General features: G+C 41.4%; 1 protein-coding gene across 7 annotated transcripts in view; it reads left to right on the top strand.

The window, feature by feature from the left end:
* ERBIN (erbb2 interacting protein) overlaps nt 1–26653 on the top strand; it is a 161361-nt gene that overhangs the window by 13765 nt on the left and 120943 nt on the right. The window contains exon 2 of one of the 7 annotated variants that reach the window (XM_074995490.1): nt 20155–20263. The exons of 5 other annotated variants lie outside the window; for them this stretch is intronic. The gene's annotated coding sequence lies outside the window, so the exon portion shown is untranslated. Of the gene's footprint in view, nt 1–20154; nt 20264–21478; nt 21595–26653 lie in introns of those variants that run through there. One more of the 7 variants, XM_074995491.1, reaches the window with a different exon arrangement.

Here is a 26653-nt window from a genome sequence, read left to right as displayed (position 1 = left end):
TCTTTCCTCCTTTACATGGTAAATTGATGTAGAAGAGAAACTGTATTTCTCTAAATTTGCACAGAGGCTGGGAGGTGAGCTTTGACTTTGAACTTAATGTCATTACACACTTATATCCAAACTGATATGATTTATGTTGATGGAAATTATAGGCATTTATTTTCCTTTTAAAGCATCGATGCTAATTGTGGTTCTGACCCTGCAAGTAGTTAACACCTGTATTTTAAACTCCTCATATGCATAAATGTTTGCAGGATGAAGGCCTGTATTTTAACTAATGATAGCAATAATACATAGTTCTTGAAATGTAGTGCTGTAGCTGTGTTGATGGCATGATAGACAAAGTGGACAGAAGTTGGTCATGCACTTTTGTGGCTCTTAATAGTAAATCACAATGGGCTTTCAAAAATGCTTTACTGCAGGATATATATGCAGATATAAATTTTCCATTGTCCTCTTTCTTACTTCAGGGTACATGATTGCAAATATAAGTGAGTGTAGCTGCAATAAACAAGTGATGATGCAAAATGCTGGCCTGCCATTTAGCCTTGGATGCTTATGGGAGGATATAACCGCGTACTTCTGATCACATGGTTAACGTAGAGTTGTTCAAATTCAGGGTGTCATGTCTTGAATTGTTTCTTTTGCACTGAATATAGGACACTTCTGAGATGTGGAGCATCCAGCCATTAAATAGTCATGTTGGAATGGTGGTTCATCAGCTGTCTATAAATGAGAGGTTGACTCCAAAGGACTTGCTTTATACTAGGTTTCACCTTCCTCTTCCCTAAACAATTATGTGAGAAGGGCCGTACTGATTCAGGCAAAAGAAGGGCCATACTGATTCAGGTACATCTAGCTCAGTAGTCTCTCTTCCAACAGTAACCAATGTAAGGTGTCCCATTGGAATGAACAGTGCAGGTAAACATCAGGCAATCCCTTCTCTGTCACCCATTCACAACTTTTGATGAACAGAGGCTAGGGACACCATTCCTCCCAGTCCTGATGGACACTATCTTTCATGTTAAAGTCCATGTCTTCACAATATCCTCTGGTAAGGAGTTCCACAGGTTGACTGTGTATTGTGTGAAGAAATATTTCCTTTTGTTTTTAAACCCACTACTGATTGATTATAGTTGCTGATCCCTAGTTCTTGTATTGTGGGAACAAGTAAATAATTTTTCCTTATTTACTTTCTCCACACTAGTCATTCCATTTGTTCCTTTTATTGGGTAGAATATTAAAAAAAAGATTCTTTTCAGATGTCTTTTTTTTTTCCCCATCCATTCATTTGACAGTCTGGGGGAATAACTGTAGAATACATTGTTCTGTAGGATGTTGATAGGAAGGACTATTCCTTGAAAACTGTATGATCCCTCTTCAGATTGTCACTTCTTGAGGGTTTCACTTTTAAAAAGGCAATACATAAACCAAGGAACATTGAACTTGATTTCTAATAGACAAGATAGAAATATAAAGACAGGAAATGTAGCTAAAGGCTTGTTTGTTTGTTTGTTTGTTTGTTTGTTTGTTTGTTAACTTTCAGGGAATCATACTGTTAAAATTATTTTATGTTAGAAAGTTTTTCCTCAGATTGTTCCTAACAGACTTTTTCATTTTACAAGCAGATAGTTCCAAACTCTATTCTGAAACAGGAGACTATAAAAAAAATGGAAAATTCAAATATATCTAGAAACTGCAGAGAAGCTATCCGATTCCTCCCTTCCACAATTTGTCCCAACAAAGCTGAGCTGTAATATTCCCAGCAACCTGAATAATGGCCCCAGCTTTATCCTGAATTTAAGCTCATTGGCGTAAGAGGACTCAGCGAGCTCGTCCTCATTCCTGTTTTTCTATTACCCTCCCATATCTGTGTATCTTGTTTAACTCCTACTACTTCTAAGGAAAATTGCATTTTTGTATTGTATATATTTGCCTTAGCAGTGTGAAAGTGCTGAAACTGATGTAATTCCTACACTTTTGTTGGAAATGTGGGGTGCAACAGGAATATTATGCTGTAGGATTTGTCCTCCTCTAATCTTGAAAAGGAGAGGAGAAATAAGGAGTTCCTGGGATGCTGTGCCAAATCCTCTACCTTATGTTTGACCTTATTCTTAAGTAGTGATAATGAGGGTGGGTGATACTGTGGTAGCAGTTAGTAACATCCTAAGTGAAGGAGTATGTAGAGGTCTGCAAATCCACAGATAGCTGCTTTATAACTACAGGTATCTGCAAAAATGAGCTGCAGATAGCTGGATGTGGATGCAGATACAAATTTTGTGTCTAGAATCTTGTACATTTCCACCAGTATCTGCGGCTCACTTTTTGCGGATATAGAGGCAGATAGAAATTTGGTATCCACACAACACTCTAGGCCAAGTCCCTCATCAATGATGTAGGGAAGATTTTGCAATACTTCCTACCCTGCGTGAGGTCCAAGCTGCCATCAGAGCGATGAAGGTGCAACAAGGCGACTGGCGTAGGTGGAATGCCCACAGAAGCCTTCAAAGAAGGCAGGCCAGAGCTCCACAAACAGCTCCACCTCCTGATTCTCAAAATCTGGGATAGGGAACAGATGCTGTGAGATTTCAGAGATATGCTGATCATTAGTCTCTTCAAGAAGGGCAACAAGTCAGTTTGTGGAAACTGTTGTGGCTTCTACCTCCTGGCAATGGCAGGGGAAATGTTAGCTTGAATCTCCTGCGAACCAACTCCTGCCACTCTCAAAAGAAATTCTCCCAGAATCCAAGTGTGGCTTCGGCCCAGCAACTGCAAGAAGGATGTCATGAACAAAACCAAGCATTATACACGAGTTTCATCTGCCTGATCAAAGCATTCAGCTCAGTTACTCGTAGCACCTTGTGACCCATTCTCTCAAAGATTGCCTACCCCCAAAAATTCATTAGCATCTAGAGGCTGCTTCATGGCAGCATGACTTGTTGTGGTGTTGAGCAACGACGAATCTCAAAGTGACCCCCTTTGAGGGCAGAACAGGAGTCATACAAGGCTGCATCATTGCCCCATCCCTATTCTGCGTTTTCATTGCCATGACCCTTCACCTCATTGATGGCAAGCTTCCAGATGGAATGAAGATTGTCCGTAGAATGAAGGGGAAGCTAGTTAATCTCAGGAAGTTTCAGGCTAAAAACAAGACCTCCATGACCTCGATCATGGATCTCCAGAACGTGGATGACAACGTGGTTTCTGCTCTGTCTCCTGCAGCCCATCAGACCATCTTAAGTGCCTTCACTGAAGCATATGAGAATTTTGGCCTCGCACTGAACATCAAAAAGACCAAGGTGCTCCACCAAACCTTGCTGATGGGACAATCTCATATACCGTCTATTGAAGTCAGTGGAGATCTGCTGGAAAATGTGGAGCACTTCCCATACCTTGGAAGTCATCTTGCCATTAAAGTTGACATTGATGCAGAAATCCAGCAAAGTCTGAGCTGGGAAAGCTCTGTTTCACAGGCCTGAGACAAAGAGCTTTCAAAAACCGGGATGTCTATTCCAAGACAAAGCTCCTTGTATACCCTGAAGTGGATGTTCCAATGCTTCTGTATGCATGTAAACCAGGACAACATAAAAGCATCATTTGAAGCACTTGAACAGGATAATCTCTGCCTCAGGAGAATCCTAAATATCTCTTGGAAGGATAGGCTCATGAACACTAGTGTCCTGGAAGAGTCGAACATGACCAGCATTGAAGCCGTTATCATTCATCAGTGACTTCATTGGTTTGGTTACATGGTTCGAATGTCTGATCAGCACCTCCCAAAACAGATTGTTTTCTGGGTTGGAGGAAGGACAAAAAAATGTTGGGAGCCAGTGGAAGCGATATAAGGACATGCTGAAGGCACACGTGGGAAAAGTGCAGCATCGGTGTCCACACTTGGGAGAATCTTGCCCAAGACTGTCTCTAGTGGAGAATGGTAATCTGTGAGGGGGTGACACAGTTTGAGAGTTCACGCCACAGTGCAGATTAGGAGAGGTGGAGAAGAAGAAAAGTGTGTCAGAAACTTTCCCATGCCCCTCCAATAGCAACCAGCACCTTCACCTTCTGTGGTAAGATCTGTGGTTGCAGAATTGGGCTGATCAGCCACCAACAGACTCGCAAATAGGAGAGTGACCTGAAGACGTCCTACTCATTATCAAGTGACTGCCAAGAGAGACTAGTGTATGAATCACACTGTAGAGTATTAGAGTCTGTGATTCAAGTGTTGAGATTGGACCCTTTCTAAGAAATACTTAACCATGTGAGGTCCTGCAGATGCTACTGACTTCCTTTTGCAGAAGATTTTCAACCATACTTATTTTTAAAATAGAAATTGTGTCAAATAGAGCCTCTTTGAATTTGTTGTAGCTCACTGTTTGATTCTGATCAGCAATTCTCTCTCAATACCCTCTTCTTGTCCCATATTATTTATTCTATTTCCTCTTTTCAATTTATTGTTGTTATGGTACCTTACCCCATTTCTAGACCCCTTCAACATTCAGCAGCCCATGAGAAGTTGTGGAGTAAACTTAAAATTAGATAGCTCCTAACCCAGAGACTGATGTGAAAGTTTGAAGATCCTGCATTCTTCTTCCTTTTTGGAGAGTGAAAGTTAGGCTTCTCATCAGAATATTTTTTTTATATTTGCTTTTTTGTAGTAGATATGTAGCCATATTATACAAGCTCTGCATAGAATATAATATAATAATGGAACTCTGAGTTCTACAGTAAAAATTGAAAGAGAGATGAATTTTAGATTTCTAATAAACAGTGGTAGTGGTGCTAGACACCTGAAACTTGCTGAAGACTGCTGTTTTAAATTCTTTTTTCCATTATTTTCTCTCCCTCTACTCTGCCACTTGCAAAAAAGGAGGAATAGACGTGATCATGGTTGCAAAGGCGTCTATGTAACTGACTCTCAGTTTCAGATAGTCTCACTGAATGAAAAAATATATTTTGATGTTAAAAGACTAAAAATACCAGTACTATTTAAATTCTGCTGCTTGTGTTTGAAACCTTTGTGATCAAAACTTTTAAAAATGGATTTTTATTAGATTCAAAAAAATGTCCTATTTTTGCTCCTAAACAAGTGGACTGACTTTAAAAAGCACTCAGTATCTAGTAGTGACCAATGACTTGCAGGCACAAGATAGCCCACCCTCGTTGTAGATGCCTTATTTTTTTTAAGAAAACCAAACAAGGAAAATGAAAAACTTTGTGTGGATTAAAAGTGTCCATAACTATTCGTCAGTGAAAACAGAAGAGAGGAAAGATCAATATTAATATAGAATTTGGGAAGGTAAGCTAGACCAGGCCCTTTTGGAAGTAAGGTGAGTTCTTCTGTAAATCATGTATATGAAATCTTCAGAAGCTTAAAAATGCTACATGTTGCAGTTTTATCATCATTGTTCTGAGATGGAAGCTCTCTTCAGTTGGGTGGGGGCTGATGTGATAACGGTATTGTGCTTGTTAGCTGGTTTCTACTTGGCTAACATCAAAGTAGGACTGAAGGATTTTTCTCTCCCCCTAGAAAACATTCAATGTCAGGAAGCTAAATATTCAGAACAACTCATAACTTGCTCAAAAGTTAAACAGAAACATTGAATTTTACAGCAGTTTTGCAACTCTGTTTTCAGGAGGGAGAAATTTTAATCCTATTTAGATATCATCATGCTGTCAGGATCATACTTTTTTGTTTTTATTTTTCTTATTTGACACTTAGGTGCCTCTTTTTTAAAGGGACTTATAATAGTTTTGTTCACAAGACAAATTTTTGTATTGCTGTGCAGTTTTTCGGTCTAGTTTAGTTTAGTGCCAAAACTGCCTATATACATTGCAGCAGAAATAGTGATTTCTGTCACTCTTTCTTCCAGACCTAAGGGGTGCAAAAGTAACCGAAGAAAAAAAAAAATTTTGCATGTAGGTAGTCCATTGTGTCCGATGATGAGAATTGCGCAAAGAACCTGTGCGGGAGAATGTTTGAAGTGGAAAAGCCATTGCACAGGGGGCAGTTCCCCTCTCTCGACCTCAGAAGCCTGGTTCCAGTGGTACGAAAAGTCGTCACGGCTGGGACTTCCTAGGGTGCAGTGGATGGCCGTGCTGTCTTTGGTGCTTTGTCATGCCCTTCACTTTCCACAGAGTGTTGCAGAAGTGCCTTCCTGGTTGTTGGATCTTGCTATTGATCTCATTCGTCCAATCCGCCGGGGCCAGCTTTGCGTGCTGGCATAGGCAATTTCCTATCTCACTGCAGGTTTCAGACCCGCCAGCTACCCTCACCTGGTTTAGCCTGCCTGTCGAAATGGTTTATCAGGATGTGGCTGCTGCGTGCTACAGCTTCTTGGAGCCACAGGTGAGAGGTGGGGACCAAAGGTGCACAAACTGCCCCGAAGAGACACGACAAGTCCCCACACCAGAGGTGCTACCCCTTTCTGGACCCCATCATACACCCCTAACTTTGCATAATGGTGTCAAATATAACTCATAATAATGACTATGTTCTACCACACTTCTTCCCTCCCTTCCTTCAAAAGTGAGAGAGAGCATAGGTAGCTAAACATTTAAGCAAATTTAGTGACAGTAAAGCTGACTGAACACGGGGAAAGCAACTACTTTGCACAAATGGTAATTCACAATATTCATATCCAAACAAATGTATGTGAAGAGGCCACATTACAACCTGCCTTCAAAACAGACAGATGCTAATCCTTCATAAGCTGCTATAAAGGTTGTGATATGGAACAGGAGTTATGTATCAAATAGAATAGAGGAAACAAAAGAGATAAGATGTATGTTTTCTTCCATTTTATCTGTAAATTGTAGCTGCTGCTTTGTTTGTTGAAGATTAATATTTATTTAATTTCCCAAAATTATAGTATTGAATTGGCATGGGACATGATCATGAAACCAGATATATAACATTTTATTGATGTGACTATCATGTAATTATACATAGACTTCTTAAAACTTGCTTCCTTCATGTAGTCTATATATACTTCACTGAGGGTCTCCAACTGCTTTCCAGTGGACACGACTCCTGATAGTCTCAGCTTAGTATTTAATAACTGAATGCCAGTTATGAAGCTGTAAAAAGGCTGAAGTGAATTCCCATTCCAATGTAAAATGGATCTCATTTCTTGTTTTCCATTTTTGTACTGAATCACTTAAAAGAAGATAAAATGTACTTTTGTGTGGATAACATATTCTTTCACCATTTTCCTTTGATAAGGAAGAACTTGTAGTTAGGAAGGAATGTTGAAAATTACAATAGTAATGATAAAATAACAAAGGATCTCTGCTATGCAAGGCTGAAACAAACAAATTGAAACTACGTTGCCTAGATAAACTGGTCTGTTATCAGGGGGCCCACCTATATAATATACAAATAAATACTGTAGGTTGTGATACTAATATGCTCTAGTCTAGGTCCAAGGATGGTATCCTGTCAAACAGCTTAGCCATAAAAGTTCTTTCTCTTATACATGGTAAAGTGTTTTGCTGTATCTTATTTTGATAGATTTGCTTTTTGGCATTGTCATCTTGTTATTGTATTCTTTCTCTGACCCTGGTTGCCAAAAGGAGGAAGAGCTTTTCTCCTTCCTTACCCCCCTCCCCATCCCCACCTTGACCTTTTTGATCATTTTAAGGAAAGGTGTCTGCTAGTATATACTTCCTCTTGGCTGAGCCCACGTTGTGCCTAGTCATCCCTCCTCTAGATTAGGGATTGCCAACCTATGGGTTGGGACCCAAACATGGGTAGCTATTAGATTTTTCTAAGGGTTGCTGGCTGGGCAGCTCCAAACCACATGTGGCTGTTTAAGGAGCCATTTGCGGCTGTCTCCATTCACTCCTCTGGCTCCCAGTCCCTGCTAAGCAGCGCTGAGATGGAACACAATTTAATTGTTTTAATGGTCAGCAGGAGGGATCTGGCCATTACACCAATTAAATTGAGTTCCATTTTAGTGCAGCAGGGCAGGGAACTGCCCACGCTGCAGGTGGTGGAAGGGAGTAGGAGGGCTGGTGGGGAGCCTCACAGAAGAGGTGGAAGAAGCAGCCTGGCGAAGGAACAGCAGTGACAGTGTGCAGAGCTTGTGTGAGGTAGGTTGGGGGGGGCAGTTTAGGGCTGAGAAGGGTTTCAGCCAGGGGGCAGGGAGGCGCATTTTTCTCAGCGGAGAACCTCTCCCCCCCACCGCTGTTTTGAATTGTCTTGGGTCACAAAGTCTTACTGAATTGTCAGAATGGATCCTTGTCTTGAAAAGTTTGGGAACCGCTGCTCTAGATTCAATACAGTGGCTTTTACGGGAACCTATTTCATATATTCTGGATTCATCCTTTCTGTTTTCTACCATACTGTTGACCATACTGGCCATGTCTACACTAGCCCAAAACTTCAAAATGGCCATGCAAATGGCCATTTCAAAGTTTACTAATGAAGCGCTGAAATATATATTCAGCGCCTTGTTAGAATGTCGGCAGCCGCAGCACTTCAAAATTGTTGTGGCTTGCCGCTTCGTGGCTCTTCCAGAGGGGGCTCCCTTTTGAAAGGACCCCACCACCTTCGAAATCCCCTTATTCCTATCTGCAGTTAGGAATAAGGGGATTTTGAAGTTGCTGGGGTCCTTTCAAAAAGGAGCCCTGTCTGGATGAGCCATGCAGCGGCGAGCCACGGCAATTTTGAAGTGCTGCGGCTGCCGGCATTCTAACGAGGCGCTGAATATGTATTTCAGTGCTTCATTATGGCCATTTCGAAGTTTTGGGCTAGTGTAGACGTGGCCACTGTTTCTCTTTCTGTGCATCGTAGAGATGCAATATGACTTAGAGGTTTTGGGCGATGGGTTCACTACCCACAACTCCATTTATTTGACTTGATTTACTGAACTGCCTTTTTTTATACTTGTAGCTAGGAATTATTGGACTTTTTTTAAAAACTGTAATCCAAGATATTTTCTTTCCCACACATCCTCCAGATAGACCTTTGTCCTCATTCTCTTTTAGCTTCATGTGAATCTGGGAGATAAGCAGGGAAGTGCTTGCACTTGGCTTTTTGTTTGGTTATTTTTGTCACTCCAAATGACATGGCAAGAATTAGATATTGCAGATGACTATGACATTTATGGGAGGGTGTGGTAGGGAACAGAGCAAAACCTCTGACAGGCAGCATCTTTTGTAATTTTGTGTTACCTGCAGCTACTACTAATTATCTTTTAAATTTTGATAAGCAGAGGGTTTTTTTGGGGGGGAGGGGAATACGAGATTGTAACCTGCACAAAACATTCTTAAACATGAATAACAGAAAATAAGTAACCAAGGCACTTACTTAATCCTTTTTGATATGGAATGTTGATTGTTACTAAAATTTTATGCTATACTGATGCATTGCAAATTAAACTCATGTTCAGATAATGTTGATTTACGTGGAAAATCTACTTAGCGAGAAGCTTTCTTTGAAGTATTGATTTACAAGTACGGTTTTAAGGATACATCTTACTTGTTTGAATATCTTCTGTAGATCACGTCTTCATCGTTTGAGTGGCTTTTTGGTTGTACCATAACACGGGGTATCAAATATTAACGTAATTCTTTTCTGCAATGTCAAAAAATACGTTAAATTGAAAAAGCAACTCATACAGAAAGATAATAAAAATGGTACAGGTTGAACCCCTAGTCCAACACGCTCTTGTCCAGCAACATCTGCAATATGGTATGATTTTAGTTCTCCAGATGGCCATTTATCGTGGGTGTGGCCAATTTTCCTGTGGTCCCATCAGGTTTGTTTGTGTATAGCCCCCATTTCTGACTCTGTCTCCTGTGATGTTACCTAGCCGTAATTTACCACTAAATATCTGAGCCCAGTAAGCAGTGAAAGCATTGGTACTGCTGCTCGACAGCATTGACCACCTGTGGTCCAGCAGTTTCTCTCGTTCATCATTAATAAGGTCCCCAGGGTGCTGGATTAGAGAGGTTCAACCTATACATTCCTATACAAAACAGAGTAGTTTCTTTCCCCTAATTCTAAAGAATTGCATTAAATGAAGGTTTTGTTGAGCAGCATTTTCTTCACCTAGTACTTATAGACATATGCTTTTTAGCAGTCTCCTTTTTTATGTTTTTTCCTTTGTTTTAACCTCTGTGGTCAGATTAACTTAATTTTTATAGGTAACTGATGAAACCTTCATGGTTATCTCTAAGCTGTATCACAGTGGTTATTCTATTTAGATTAGTGTTTCCCTCCTAAGTGAAATGTAACTTGATGCTAGTGTGTGTTTATGGGGAGAGTAAATACCTCAATATTTGAGGTACATCTATAGCTGAATATTATTAAGGGACATGTAACAGTGATACAATTAATTAAAAGTTTTGAACCTATGTTGTCGTCTTTTAACAGTGTAACATGGAAAATGCTTTTTTCCTTTCTCTAGTGCATAAATCCCAAGCCAAAAATCCAGTTATTACAAATAGGAATTTGCAGAAAAGGACACTGCTCTCTGACCAGCAAACTCTTTGAAATTCTTAACAGGATGTCAAGGCAGTAAGTAGTAACCAGTTGTGACTAATATCCCCTAGTAAGGTATAGTAAGATTTTTATTATAATAGAGCAGGGCTTCTCAAACTTCATTGTGCTGTGACCTCCTTCTGACAATCAAAATAACTACAGAACCCTGGGAAGAGGGATCGAAGTCTCAACCCCACGATCCTGGGCAGTGGAACCAGAACACAAGCCCTATTGCTGTGAGGGTGTGCAAAGCTTGAGGTCCTGAGCAGTGGAATTTGGACATTGGCTTCAGCCCTGAGCCTCAGCAAGCCTAACACCAACTTGCCCACCCCATTAAAATTGAGTCCCACCCAACAGTTTGAGACCAATTTTAATAGAGAAACAATCCCAAGGCATGCTTGCGTATTATATTTCCAAGTGATGTTGTATTTGAGTCAAGGGATAGTTGTTATTTTATTCCCCTTAAGTGGAAGGTGATCCTAATAATACATGGACAGGAGAAAACAAGTTTCTTTTTGGAAACTGTAATTTTGGCATTTTTTGAGTTAGTCATTTTGCCATAGAACTTGTACAGCTTTAAAATCTTTTTTTTTTTTTTAAAAGAACTGTAACAGTAGCCAGAAAACTTTTTGCTTTGCCAGTTTCACCTTCTCCACCTCTCTGACCATTCAGACGAGGAATATGAAGGTGTGTTTGATATGCAGTGCAAGTTTACTCACCAAAAGTGAGTAGAATGTCCCACAATGACAGTTTTCACTTGTGCAAGTAGTGTGACTGTGTGAAAGAAGATACAGTTGGAAGGGTCAGTTCTGCTACACAAGGATCAGTGGGTGTCTTCATGATGGTTCTAGCTAGATAAACACAGTGATTTGAAGCTGGTCAGGGCAGAAACCATAGGGATCAGTGTTTCCACATTTGGTAAAAGTGGTACATAGGGACTGGAATAGCAACTGTAGGAGAAAGGGAAGCAGCACTGCACTGCCAGTGTTTGAGGCGGTGGTGGGGTTGGTATTTTTACAATATCTTTAACTGTTGTTTGTTCCATGAGTTACACCAGTGCAGACTCTGGATGTGTCCCACCTGAAAACAAATCTGCTCTCAATTCCTTATGTCCTGGTTCTCTGACCAGATGGCTTCTCAATTAACTTCTGGAATTTCCGCAGTCATCCTTGACTGAGACCTTTTGTTTTGTCTGGTCTTGGTGTATTTAAGATGAGTCCTTGAAGGAACAATGCTTTAGACTTACTTGCATAAAGAGGAGGAGTTGTGCTCATTATGGCTTTTTGCACCAACTCATCAATATTGGTGCTTTATGGAGCAGGTGTTCCTGCATTAGTTGAATGCGTAAATGTTACAGGGCTGCTGTTAATTGGAAGCACAGTTCAATTTCCTGACTGTACAATGCTTCAGACATGCTTGCCTTTTCTGATTGGGCACTGAAAACTGTTTTTATTTGATATCAGAGAGGAATTGTAGGAAGAACCAGAGGAGAAAGGAGGTAGGAGATTTCTGCTTTAACAACAGAAACACTTCCTGTGCTGCTTGATATTCTGCCTCCGCATCATCATAAAAATATCTCTAGGTGCACCCTGCCAAGAATCTGTGCTCTCCCTTGTGCCTTTCCTCACATTATCCATATATGCTTGTGGGAGAAGCTTCAAACTTCTCTGCGGAAGAGATCAGGGTATGCCAGGGACCGGACCCAGACCATGGACTGTAGGTTCTCCACCCCTCACCTATAATATGCCAAGATTCATAGACCATTGTGATATCAGAGGTAGCTCAACATAACCACTCTTAGTCTAGAATATGCATACATATTAGTATTAATATGGTTGTATGAGGAAGAGTGCATAAGTGGTGAATTACTTTGTCCAACTGCCACACCATGTGAAAACCACAGGTTTTGGCTGTTGGTATATAGATGTGTGGCTTGTTAGATTGTAAGTTTCAAGAGCCAAGAAGTGTGCAGCCAGTTTGTGGGTGATGTCTAAAATTTTGTGGTTACTACAGAAAACCTGGGCTTCTGTTTTTGTCTCTTTCCTTTGGAACCCTCAGAAGGGATGATGTGATGCAGACCCTAAAATATCTTTTTCACGTTGGGGTGATCATTTCAAATTTGCAGGAGCAAACCAGGGGATCAGAAGTTTATTGAAGAAACAAGCTAGGCCAAGACCTCTGGGATGTGTGGGGTGGGGAGCATATGGCCTTTTTAAACGTAAGGTGGCTGAATCAATTTGAAATATCAAACGTTCATGAGGTAGCCTCTCCATTCAGTTATAGTAACCATGAGTGACAGGAATTTATAGCATTAGTTAGCTTGAAGGCATTATTTTTTAAACATGTTTGCCTTCTGTAGGCATACTAGGATCTTCTCTTGACCTGTTTTTGTGCCAAACTTTCAGATCCCTCCAGTGACAGGAGGAACTACTAATAGGGGAGAACTGAGGTATTCATATACAACAGGAGTGGGGAACCCCATCTGATACAGCCCGTGGCTTGCCTGGATCCAGCCCCTGAGGCTTGGAGCTCTCCTCTCCAGCATCTGGCCCATGCAGGGAAAGGGGTGTGGAAATCTAAGCTGTGCAGGCTGGTGTCAGGCAAGTGATGGTTAGATCTAGCCCCATAGCTCTGCCGGGTGGGAGTAGGAAGTGGCTCTGCATTGCTGGCATTGCTTCCCCTGGCTGCGGGAATGGCAGTGCAATGTTGTCTGGGGAGGCTTTTCCCCTGCTGCTCTGATTGGCCAGAATTGTGGCCATTCAGAGCAGCAGGGGCTGGTGCCTGGAAGTGGCAAAGGTGTTGTGCCAGGTAAGCATATCCCCTAGCCTGTTCTTGCACCCCCAAACCATACTCTCCACCCCACTCCTGCACCCACTTCCGTTCACTCTTCCCCTTCCTCCTGCACCCCATTCCAGTCTAGATCACCCACTCCCAGCCTGCTACTTCACTCTACCACCCTCCTACATCCTTCAATCCCCAGCCTACTCCTGCACCCTCCCTCCTACCCAGAACCCCAGCCTGCCTCCTGGCAGCTACCTCCCACAATGGGCTTGTCATTTTTGACCCCACCCCAGAATCTAGAGGGGCCCACAAAATCTACTAGCCCTGGCCCCCTTGGTTCTGGGGCTGGTGTATGAGGGGAATGAGGAGAGTGTCTGTCTCTTTTTTGATAGCTTTTTTTCATTCGGGGACCCCGTCATTAAGGGGTTGGGTTTTTTCCTTCCACTTCTCACTTGTATGACCCCCAACCTGATTTTTTGCTATGGGTCAGTGACCCCTGACACAAAAAAGGTTCTCCATCCCTGCTGTACAACAACTCCAAGATCTATCCTTTTCTCTCTGTACAGGTGGCTAACCATCTGATCCAAACCTTCACCATTCCATGTCTGAACTAGTGCAACTGCTTCCTTTCTAACTCTCTCTTCACTTCCGCATTAAGTGTAGAATTGTTCTTTTTATAGCCCTTTGTTACTTAGCCCCAGTATGTGTAAATTGAGCTAATTGACAGTAATTAGGGTGTAATATTTTGATTTCATAGTCAATGCCTTTTTGATTTGGCTGGGTACAGTTCATGCCTTTATGCCATCATCTCTGTCTCTTGATTCTGGTATTGGGTTTTCTCTCTTACGTTTCCAGCACGTTGCTGATCTAACCTAGAATCTGCACTAGCAGACAAGTATGCCATGAGAAAACAGTTCACCTGTTATTTTTTACATGGACATCAAGGATGTCCAAGGACAGCACATCAGGTGTGTGTAAATCAATTTTTAGGTGGAAGCTGTAGGCATCGTGATATTTTTAACTTAAAATTTCAGCTGTGGTCAGCTGATGGGAGGTTTAGAAGAGATTGGATATCTAAAAGATTGGAACCTTTTCATTCAGGTGAGAGGTCTGCCTACGTGGCAGGGAAGCTGGCATTAGATCTGCCACACTGCAGAAAAGAAAATGGATTAAACACCTGGATGTTAAGCTGCAAACTCCCATAAATATCAGGGATTCACTCCTGTACAGCATCTGCTTCCCACCACCTTCGAATTGCTGTTTCACAGTTTGCCATTTACTCGTTACAGTTGCACTAAATGTTAGTGTTTAAAGAAGAAAAAAATCCTTCTCTTTCAGTTAAGTGGTTGTGTGTGTGTCAGCGCTTTGTATAAAGTCAGTTAAATTTTCTTCCCTTCATAGTCAGTAAGCTAGTCAGTTCCCCAGCTTTACAAAAAAAGAGACAGAAGTTTTAAAGAAAGAAAGAAAAGGGAACTGTGAGTCTGCAAAAGAACCCCAGGTGCACACAGTAACTTATATGTCTTTTAACCTTTCAAAAAAGATGGTCTAGTTGAGATTTCTGTGACAAAATTTAATCTTTGCTGTAATTGTCTATTAATAGAAATTTTTAAGAAAAAACAAGCCTGCCTGAGATGGTGCTTACAATAAACTATTTTTAGTAGTTTTATCTTAACGTGTTTGCTTTTTGTTATAGTTATATGTTTTTAGAGTATTTCTTTGTACCTATAGCACAATTAGCAGAAATGTTGTCCTTATGATAATTTTAAAATATCTCATTACTCCCTCCATTCCTCCTAAAGTGTGTCAAAGACTTTTTTGACCCTATAGTCTACTGTATGTTTAAAAAACATGAACATCTTTTTCTTAGCCTGGGTGTCTTCCAGTTAAGAAGACCACATCCTGTAAATAGCACTCTACAGTTCTGAACCTGCACTGCATATTACAGCAATTAACATTTGAACTGCTGGCACATCACTATCATAATCATAATTTTTTTAACTCTGTTGAATGTCATTCCCTTTTCTGGATGTCTGACATAGTTGTGAGTCGGAACATGTCAGAAAGTACTCAGCAATGTAGGGTGTGTGTGTGTGTTATTCCATAGTGTCCAAGAGCCTTCCATTGGTACACTAAGCAGTGGTGTGTGGTATCTCATCTTCTGCCCATGGGAAGAAGTTTGTGATATGCATTGTTTTGTTTTGTAGAGTTTTTGTTTTTATTTAAATATATAGGTTGCCGTGTGTTGGAGTGCAAGGTTAAAGAAACGCACCTTCCACTTGCAGAGGATAGTGGTGCATTTTAGTGATGATCCTTCCGTAGTCTTTGTCTGCCCTGGAGAAAGTTCTTTCCTGTGCAGATGAGTATGTCTGTTCACAGGGAGAGTTCCATTATTCCAGAATGTAGTTGTTAGTCATGGTCTCACCTCAGAGCTTTTAGATGCTGTTTAAGATAACTGGAGTGATGGAGCATGGTTCCCAAAATCATTTAACATTTGTTTTTATAGTCAATCACTATTTCAAAAAAAGATACAAATCAGTTTGACATATTAATTATATTAAATTGTATAATGTAGCCTCATACCACATTAAATCACACTCTAGGATTGTATTTGACCATGCATGCTGTCACAGGTAGTAAAATATCTGTGCTGATATGTGACAGAGTGGTAGTTGTATTATCCTGATGGCTGAGGATGCTGCAGCACAGAGAAGGCTGCAGGCTTGGTGGTAATCAGTTAATGTCTTACTGGTTGACAGTTGTTGGGTTAAAGAGGTGATTGGTTTAGTAATGGTGAGGAAATATAATTGGAAGGAAGCAGAAGTAAGGGGACTTCAAAGGTAAGCTGGGGAGAAGAGTAAGTATGCAAGAAAGGCTCTTGCTGCTTGTACTAATGTTATATTCTGTCCGGTTTTGGAAACAGAGGATTAAAACTACATGGAATGAAAAAGAAACAGATCATGTGTGGTTTTTGACTGGAGGAACCGTGAAAACAGACTAAGCAGGACTGCTCACTGGGTAGCCAGAAAAGCCACCTATCACGTCGGAGTGCCATTTCTTAGTCAAAATTAAAAGTAAATGTACAAAATAATGAAATTGCATCTTTTATTTTAAAGGAGGCTGAATGGAGAAATCACGTGACTGACTTGGTATTTCAGTAGAGCTCCATTTTTAGGAGTAGTTTTTTTAATTTTTTTTTTCCTCTTCAATCTCACTGGCACTCCAGTAATCCAGACTGATCAGCTGGAATGCTTCTTGGCTAGGGTGAATGAAATTCAGCTTCATTTTAGATGTCTAGATTAGATCAGAGATCTGCAAGTCACCAGTGCCTGATGAAATGCATCCTAGAATACTCAAGGAGCTGACAGAGGAGGAATCTGAGCCTTTAGCTATCATCTTTGGAAAATCTTGGGATACAGGAGAGGTTCCAGAAGACTGGAAAAAGGCAAGTACAGTACCCATCTATAAAAAGGAGGATAAGAATAACTCAGGAAACTACAGACCAATCAATTTAACTTCTATGCCAGGAAGGGTAATGGAGCAAGTAATTAAGGAAATCATCTGCAAATACTTGGTAAGGTGATAGAGAACAGCCAGCATGTCATGTCAAACCAATTTGATAGCTTTCTTTGTTAGGATAACGAGCCTTGTGGATAACGGAGAAGCGGTGGATGTGGAAAACCCAGACTTTAGTAAGGCATTTGATATGGTCTCGCATGATACTCTTATCAATAAACTAGGCAAATATAACTTAGATGGGGCTACTATGAAGTGGGTGCAAAACTGGCTGAATAACCGTACTCAGAGAGTAGTTTTTAATGATTCTCAATCTTTCTGGAAAGGTATAACAAGTGGGGTTCTACAGGGGTCTGTATTGGGACCGGTTCTGTTAAATATCTTCATCAACATTTTAGATATTGGCATAGAAAGTACACTTATTAAGTTTGCAGGTGATACCAAGCTGGGAGGGGTTGCAAATGCTTCGGAGGATAGGGTGAAAATTCATAATGATCTGGACACATTGGAGAAATGGTCCGAGGTAAACAAGATGAAGTTTAATAAAGACAAATGCAAAGTGCTCCACTTGGGAAGGAACAATCAGTTTCACACATACAGAATGGGAAGCGACTGTCTAGGAAGGAGTATGGCAGAATGGGATCTCGGGGTTATAGTGGACCACAAGCTAAATATGAGTCAACAGTGTGATGCTGTTGCAAAAAAAGCGAATGTGATTCTGGGATGCATTAACAGGTGTGTTGTGAACAAGGCATGAGAAGTCATTCTGCTCTACTCTGCGCTGGTTAGGCTTCAGTTCAAGAAAGATGTGGAGAAATTGGAAAGGGTCCAGAAAAGAACAACAAGAAAGATCAAAGGTCTAGAAAACATGACCTATGAAGAAAGGCTGAAAGAAATGGGCTTGTTTAGTTTGGAAAAAAGAAGATTGAGGGGGGACATGATAGAGGTTTTCAGATATCTAAAAGGGTGTCATAAAGAGGAGGGAGAAAACTTGTTCTTCTTGGCCTCTGAGGATAGAACGAGAAGCAATGGGCTTAAACTGCAGCAAGGGAAGTTTAGGTTGGACATTAGGAACTTTTTCCTAACTGTCAGGGTGGTCAAACACTGGAATAAATTGCCTAGGGAGGTTGTGGAATCTCCAACTCTGGAGATATTTAAGAACAAGTTAAATAAATGTCTGTCAGGGATGGTCTAGACAGTACTTGGTCCTCCCATGAGGGCAGAAGGCTGGACTTGATGACCTCTCAAAGTCCCTTCCAGTCCTAGTATTCTGTGGTTCTATGATCTTAAAGTTCTCCATCTCCACTTTGTGCATTTCTAAATATCCAGTAATATGCAGAGCTGTTGTAACTTGAGTTAATTAGCATTTAACAGGAAAATATTAATTGAAAACATAGCATGCTTTAGCTTTCCTCGCTGTGCACCAGGGACATTTTTCTCCACTCTTACCTTCAAGGACATCATTTCCACTTGTTCTGGGTTCTGAAAACCTCAGGAAACAGTGGTGACTTAGCCAGTTTTGGCTCCAGGTTGCATTTGGACTGGGTTCAGTCTGTCTTTCCCTCAGATGTGACAGGTTAGGGGTTAGTCAAGGTTGCTACTGGGGAGGGCTATGATTAGGGTTAACTCTCCCTACCCCTCCCTATTCACAGCAGGTCCCCAGGTGAGTTCCTTGGGCTTCTGTGTGCTTCTAAATAAGCATGGGGCTGTGCAGTTTACAGGCATCTTGGGTGGCTGAATGCACAAAATGAGTGCAGTTAAAGTTCATTTGTTTTGTAACACACACACCTTCTATTTAGATCTCTCTGAGGCTTGCACTCTTACACCTGTGTATGCCAGGCATATATAACATTCTAGGTGCTCTAATTTCATCTTCCAACCTTCAGATGTGCCCTTCTAGTGCTGTTTGAGACTCAGTTTTCACAAATTCCGGTGAGGATCTGAATTGGTAGGATAGCAGATGCTTGGACAATATTTACTCCTTGTTGGAAGTGGTGTAGCTGTAATGAGCCTTAATAGATGGTTCTTGAATTAGGAAGTAATGGTTGTATGTTTTGTTAGTGGAGAGTAACAATCCCTCCTTCCCTCTTCCTCCTTCCACCCCCCCGCCCCCCCCCCCCGCACACACCTTGCCCTGCAAGTAACAAAAGTTTTGTTACGGAAAGTACAAATGCTGAACACTGCTTTCTTGGTAGAGCGCTCTCCACCAACAGAGTGAGTGCCACTGGTGGGGGCTAGAGGTATTGTGTTGGCAAATGTGCTGACAAACAGTGTTCACATGTGTCAACTTCTAGTGACCAGGGCTGTGTCAACATGGCCTTATCACTAAAAACTGCAGAGTGTAGACACAGCCTAAGTCCTATTTCTTGACTGCACTGACCACACAGGTAATAGAAATGTCCAGGCTGAAGTGTGGAATACTTTGTCACCTTTCAGTGAGAAGTGACAGACTGGTTGGTCATAAAAGATCTAAATGGAATGTGTCCATTTCTCAGTAGATGGCATCCTGTGTGTTTGGTCAGGCATATAGTCCAACACTGGGAATATTCCCACACTAGGTACTTGTCAATGTTTTCCTGAATTTTTTCCACCCATGTGCAGATTTATTTCTATTTGTGTACAGAATATATCTATCTTTTATTTGTAGTGAGGCACATGCACCGCCGGTAGAAAGGAAAAATCCTAGATTTGGGCACTCTGCTAATCTTCTTTCCTGAGTGACTACATAAGCACACAGTTTACAGGGGACTTGTACATTTTTGTTTCTTACCCAGTTCTAGTTCTTGTGTCGTAGTTTTCCCCAATGTTTCATGTATCTTGTACTATCTTGGGTCTGTGAGTAAAAACTAGAAATATTCGATTGTCCCGTTTAAAGAAGTAAGTGACTACAATTATAGCTGATACTTTTTTCACCCCCATGTTTAATTACATTCTTGTGTCCTGTGGAAATCCTGATCTTTTTCCAAAGAAAGATAGGAAGACTATAATGCAAATTTGGGGAGAAGGGTGTGTGGGGGAGGGGGAGCAATTAAAGCTTTAAGAGGCATGATGCTATTTAAGTTATCATTGGAGACAAATGGACATTAAAGATAATTTATTGCAAAATGTAAAAGATAATTCAGCAGTACAGTGGGAGCTATCCAGTTTATTGCACTGAATGCAGTATGTACTACTACCCGCTTTGTGGCAGATGGCAAAAGTGTACCTTTGATGTAAGCTACTCATGGCCCTCGAGGGCAGCCTGTAGTTACTTGAGACAAGTATGGCTGAACTGGATGAGCTAAGGGACACAGGTATACATAGATGTAACTTTCAGGGACATAGTAAAGGAGCCTGCCCCCCTCCCCCTCATTTTGATACTCTCTGATTTATAGAGGAGGCCAAAAGACTCGAAGGAGACGACAAGCTGAATTGGAGCGAAATGATCCTGTAATTAGGACCCTCCTTTCAGATGAAGATACGGTATTTTCTTGCACTAAGCAGGTTGGTAAAATAATTTTCATGACTTTTACATCCCTTCTGCTGAAATTTCCTCAGCCCGCTGCACTCCTTGTCCCACACTGTGTATCTTAATAATCCACCTCTTCCCTATTTGAATCTGTGACAGATTCCTTTGTCAGCCACCTGAGGGTCCCTGCACTTTCTGGCATTTCCTTGTTATACCTCAGAGACTTATGGTGACCCCTTAACTACCCAGGGCTTTGCAGAGGCAGGGGTCTCCACTTAGCGAGCCATTTTCATCACAGGCAAGTCCTGCATGGGGGTAGAACAGGCCCTCTTGCAGGTTTTTACGTGCTTCAGCAGGTGGCTCTCTGGGGAGGGGTGAGGAAAGTCCAGACCCACCCACTACCCTGGACTCTGGCCCAGGGTCCCTAAGAGGGCAAGAGGTAGTTAGCGGGGCTCTTGCCCCTGCCCCAACATGGTGACCTCACCCTGGGCCACTTCCCCATGGTACCTGTTTGTGCTGCTCTGCTCTGTCCTGCCGTGCTCTGCAGTGCGCCTTCCATCTCCTTCCCCACTGCTGTACGAGCAGGTGGGGAATTGTTATAGAAAGTCCAGAGGCCTCAGCTGTAGCTGACTCCTAGTAAGGCCCCAGATGTCTGCCCTGATTCAGTTTACTTAGGGAATGGAAAGGCATTAGCCCACCATCCAGAATATCTGCCTTCTATCAGGTCCCTGCAGCCTACAGGCTGCAGTCTCCCACATATCCACTTCCCATGCAGCGGCAGCTTCCCTTGCAGGAGTCAAGAAGAGAGGGACCAGGGGCAATCTGAATACATTGTGCTCTTGAGCTGTGAATGCTGGCTTCTGGGCAAGGACCCTGGCCAGGCATCTCTCTCCTGCACAGACACGGGCCTCCTAACTGGGGAGCCGTCATTGCCCCCTACTGTTCTGGCCCCTCGTGAGACCCTTTTTCATTAACATAAAAATGGCCATACTGGGTCAGACCAAAGGTCCATCCAGCCCAGTATCCTATCTGCCGACAGTGGCCAATGCCAGGTGCCCCAGAGAAGGAGAACAGAAGACACTGATCAAGTGATTTATCTCCTGCCATCCATCTTCTGCCCTTGTACTGAAGGCTAGGGCACCAGACTTTACCCCTGGCTAATAGCCATTTATGGACCTCACCTCCAAAAATTTATCGAGCTCTTTTTTTAAACCCTAATAGAGTCCTGGCCTTCACAGCCTCCTCCGGCAAGGAGTTCCACAGGTTGACTGTGCGCTGTGTGAAGAAAAATTTCCTTTTATTAGTTTTGAACCTACTACCCATCAATGTCATTTGGTGTCCCCTAGTTCTTGCATTATGGGAAAAGGTAAATAATTTTTCTATATTCACTTTCTCCACACCATTCATGATTTTATATACATCTATCATATCGCCCCTCAATCGCCTCTTTTCCAGACTGAAAAGTCCCAGTCTCTCTAGCCTCTCCCCATATGGGACCTGTTCCAGACCCCTAATCATCTGTCGCCCTTTTCTGAACCTTTTCTAATGCCAATATATCTTTTTTGAGGTGAGGAGACCACATCTGCACGCAGTACTCAAGATATGGGGGCGTACCATAGTTTTATATAGGGGAAGTATGATATCTTTTGTCTTATAATCTATCACTTTTTTAATAATTCCTAACATCCTATTTGCTTTACTAACTGCTGCTGCACACTGCGTGGATGTCTTCAGAGAACTATCCACTATAACTCCAAGATCCCTTTCCTGATCTGTCGTAGCTAAACTTGACCCCATCATGTTGTACGTGTAATTTGGGTAGTTTTTTCCAATGTGCATTACCTTACACTTACCCACATTAAATTTCATTTGCCATTTTGCTGCCCAGTCACTCAGTTTGCTGAGATCTTTTTGTAGTTCTTCACAATCCCTTTTGGTTTTGACTGTCCTGAACAACTTGGTGTCATCTGCAAACTTTGCCACCTCACTGCTTACCTCATTTTCTAGATCATTGATGAACAAGTTGAACAGTATCGGTCCCAGGACTGACTCCTGGGGAACACCACTAGTTACCCCCCTCCATTGTGAAAATTTACCATTTATGCCAGCCCTTTGTTTTCTGTCTTTTAACCAATTCCCGATCCATGAAAGGATCTTTCCTCCTATCCCATGACCGCCTAATTTACATAAAAGCCTTTGGTGTGGGACCGTGTCAAAGGCTTTCTGGAAATCTAGGTATATTATGTCCACTGGGTGCCCCTTGTCCGCATGTTTATTAACCCCTTCAAAGAATTCTAATAGATTAGTTAGACACGACTTCCCTCTGCAGAAACCATGCTGACTTTTGCCCAACAATTCGTGCTCTTCTACATGCCTTGCAATTTTATTCTTTACTATTGTTTCTACTAATTTGCCTGGTACTGATGTTAGACTTATCGGTCTATAATTGCCAGGGTCTCCTCTGAAGCCTTTTTTAAATATTGGTGTTATATTGCCATCTTCCAGTCATTGGGTACCGAAGTGGATTTAAGGGATAGGTTACAAACCACTGTTAATAACTCCGCAATTTCACATTTGAGTTCTTTCAGAACCCTTGGGTGAATACCGTCTGGTCCTGGAGACTTGTTACTATTCAGCTTATCAGTTAACTCCAAAACCTCCTCTAATGTCACTTCAATCTGGGAGAGTTCCTCAGATTTGTCACCTAAAAAGGCTGGCTCAGATTTAGGAACCTCTGTAACATCCTCAGCCAGGAAGACTGAAGCAAAGAAATCATTTAATCGCTCCGCAATGGCACTGTCTTTCTTGATCGCTCCTTTTATATCTTTATTGTCCAAGGGCCCCACTGCTTTTTTAGCAGGCTTCCTGCTTCTAATGTATTTTAAAAAAAACATTTTACTATCATTTTTTGAATTTTTGGCTAGCTGTTCCTCAAAATCTTTTTTGACTTTTCTTACTACATTATGACACTTAATTTGGGAGTGTTTGGGAGTGTTCATCCCTCCCTGTGCGATTTCACCAAGCTCCTGGGCATCATCCAGACTCCTGCCATGCAGGTGTCAACTGGGAGTCTAGACAGCTGCTGTCACTGGGCGCAGGCATGGCGGGCAGAGGGGGTAGCTAGAATTGGACACTAAGTGCAGTTACTTCCAGTGCTGCTACTGGAGGCCTTGTCAGAAGATAGGATAGTGAGCTAGATGGGACTTTGGTCTGATCCAGTATGGCCATTCTGAAGTTCATGGCAGTGTGCAGGACTGGTTTGTGACAGGTTACTAACTAAAGATATAAGATATTCAACAGTCAAAAGGTGAACAGAGATAATTTTAGTAGTGTAAATGGGTACTTAAAAAGTTACATCCCTAATCTTGAGGCATCTAGATAGACTTATATATAGTCCTAGGGAGGATGTGGTGGTGGTGGTGGTACAGGCAAGTACCATTACACAGGGTGAGGTAAGAGCTAGGTCCTGGAGGCCAAATTTAAGTTGCTAGGCAAGAGATTAAAATCCATAACCTCCATGGTGACATTCTCTGGAATATTTACACTTAGGTAGAATTGCAAGGTCCAAATTTATGGCTCAGAAGATGATGTGAAAGGAAGAATATAGGTTTATTAGGAACGGGGGAACTTTCTGGGAAAGGAAGAACCTTTGCAGGAAGGACAGGCTCCACTGTGAGCAAAAAGGATCAGGTCACAGAGAGATTTTAAACTGAAGGCTTAGTGAAGCTGAGAGGTGTGGAGGAGCACAAGTTTGGAACAAAGACATCCATAAGAATTTATTAAAGATGATAGTTCAGTAAACAGGTGGTAGAGTAAGAATTGCAGAGAAACAATCAAATGAAAGAGTTCTATTCAATTCCATTGCATGAAGGTAGAGAACTAAATATTGACAAATTGTGTAAGTGCTTGTAAACAAATGCAGGTACTCTAAATGCCAAGGGAAGTGACTTGAGTTTGTGATATTTAAATAAGGATTATAATGTAGTGGGCAGCACAATACTTGATGGAATGTTAATCAATGGGACGTGATAATATGGGTATAAAATATATAGGAACAAGAGAGTAGGTTTAACTTGTGGGGACGAGGCACTGTATTTGAAAGAGAGCATAGAGTCAAGTATATTAAAAATCTTAAATGAATCAAGTTATATTATAGAACCTTTTATGGAAAGAAATTCCATACTTGAATAAGAGTTACATGAGTATGGGTATCCCTGCTGATGGCGATTGAATTCTGGGTGTGTGCACAGAGTGGAATGGATATGTACACTACGTGTTAAAGACCAACCGTTACAGAACGTCTGCAACTATTTCTGTCATCTGAAACTGTGTCTGTGCATGGTTTCACAAGCAAAGTTAACGTGAATGGATGGAAGTGCAAGTGTGGTCTGTCTACCTCTCTTACAAAAATCACATAGCATAAGAGCTTCTGCTTAAGGACTTAGGGCTTGCAGACATCCGTCCTTGATTTTTTATGAACTGCAACAACTGAACTTGCATTTTTCCTTTTCAGAGGGGGAAAAAGGTCCTACTCTATATTATTCCCAGTCTCTCTTCTCACTTCTCCTCCCCACCCCCAAAAAAGCTGCACAGCCCTTCTTTACATCTAGTATCTCAAAAATAATTGTTCAAGATGGAGATCTTTAAAATCTAGACTGGCTACCACTAATGGAGGAGACCATTGACATTTATAGATATGAAAGATGCCTATCTGCATATCCCCATTCAGCAGTCTCTCAAATGCTTCTTGAAGCTTTGCGTTCTGGTCATAAAATTACCAATATAGGTCCTTGACCTTGGGCTTAGTAATATCACTGCAAGACTATTTTCAGCACTGTAAAAGTGCTGGTAATGAATGATCGGACATGGAACAAGTCCATCTCTGACCCTTCCTGGATAACCTCTTTGAGCAATGGTTTTGAGACTCAGGTAATAGTCTTTGAATATTCCCAGTCAAAAGTGGTAACAGTCACTGTCCTCTACCAACTTGCTTTTTCAAAGAAAGACTAGAGAAGTGGAGATATTTTATCAAAACAGTCAAATTCAAAATACAGTTTCATATGCTTTAGCAATCTCTAGTGTGAATAGTTTCAATTGGCTGGTACTAACAGGAGAACACTACAAGGCTTCCTCCTTACCCTTTCTTAAACTAACTTTTATCCACTCCAGAAGGATTCTTGGATCACTCAAACAGGATCGAAGACTGTCCAAAGGGTATAGACATAAGCAAGAAAAAAAGCACAGCATAAAGTGCTGAGAGCTTGAAGCAATCAAATATGGTCTCAACCCTTTGCTTCCATTTCTGGATTTACAGCACCGCTCCCATGTCATATATTCCCAGAGAAAATAACTCTTCAGATTAAAGCAGAAAGAAACTGTATAGCAGTATCTCAGATTTATTAGCAGTAGTCAGACTTTGGAATATAAATTTTAGTGTGATTCATATGTTAGCATTATATCCTCCAATAATATACCTCTCCTTGGTATACTATTTCCATTTCAATCAAATTGAAATTCAGTAGTCTTAGTCTTACACTATGGGGCACTATCAACTATGCTATTTGTGTAGCTGAATTCAACATACTTACTGCCACGTCCTGCATGCAATAAGGTCAGTGGGGGCTGCTCTCCTTTGGATGCCAGCTACTCTTCTCATTTTGGTGGAGTACTGCCATCGATGGGAGCAAGGAGATTGATTTATCATGTCTACATCAAATGCAATAAATCAATTGCAGCAGCATAGATCCGGGCTTAGTGTAGATGCACTCTTAGTGGAAGACCAAGGCTTTGTCTGTAGTGTAGACCAGTGGCTCTCAACTAGTGGTACAAGTATACCCCTGGGGGTACTCAGAGCTCTTCTAGAAGGTACACTAAGTCAGTGTTTCTCAACCTTTATTCACAAAAATTTGGACTTATGTTCATCTAAATGTTGTGTGTCTGAAAATTGTAGGTACGGGGGGGCACAATTAGTGTCAAAGGCCCTGAGTTAACTTATTAAATCAGTGAAGATTTCAGAAGCAAAATAGTTATGCAATGTCAAACTTAAATGGACCTACATTCTTTTCAGTTTCTTATTTTCATTATTACTAATGTTTTTGAAGGTAGTTGGCAGCTGAATTTGGATTTTTTTTGGCATAATGACTCTTCTAAACCAGAGTGTTCTAAATCTGATTTTTGTTGGTCCTAGGGGGAATTCTGCATGGCTGCATAAACAGATTTTGTAGAAATTAATGTTGAGTTGGAGAATTTACTCTTATTCTTCACAGAAATGAGCTGCATAGATATTGGCTACCAGTAGAGCCTGGCCTGCAAATAGAAGTCAAGGCTCTATGGCGAGTGGAGGGAGCTAGAGGGTTCTCAGCAGCACTGCAATTCCTTGTGTGTCCTAAAGGAAGCAACAGCATGCATCAGGCTGTTTCTGTCTC

The sequence above is a fragment of the Carettochelys insculpta genome, chromosome 5, assembly GCF_033958435.1.
Source record: "Carettochelys insculpta isolate YL-2023 chromosome 5, ASM3395843v1, whole genome shotgun sequence".
Lineage (NCBI taxonomy): Eukaryota > Metazoa > Chordata > Testudines > Carettochelyidae > Carettochelys > Carettochelys insculpta.
The sequence above is the reverse complement of the archived record's forward strand: the minus strand, read 5'-3'. Positions and strand labels throughout refer to the sequence as shown.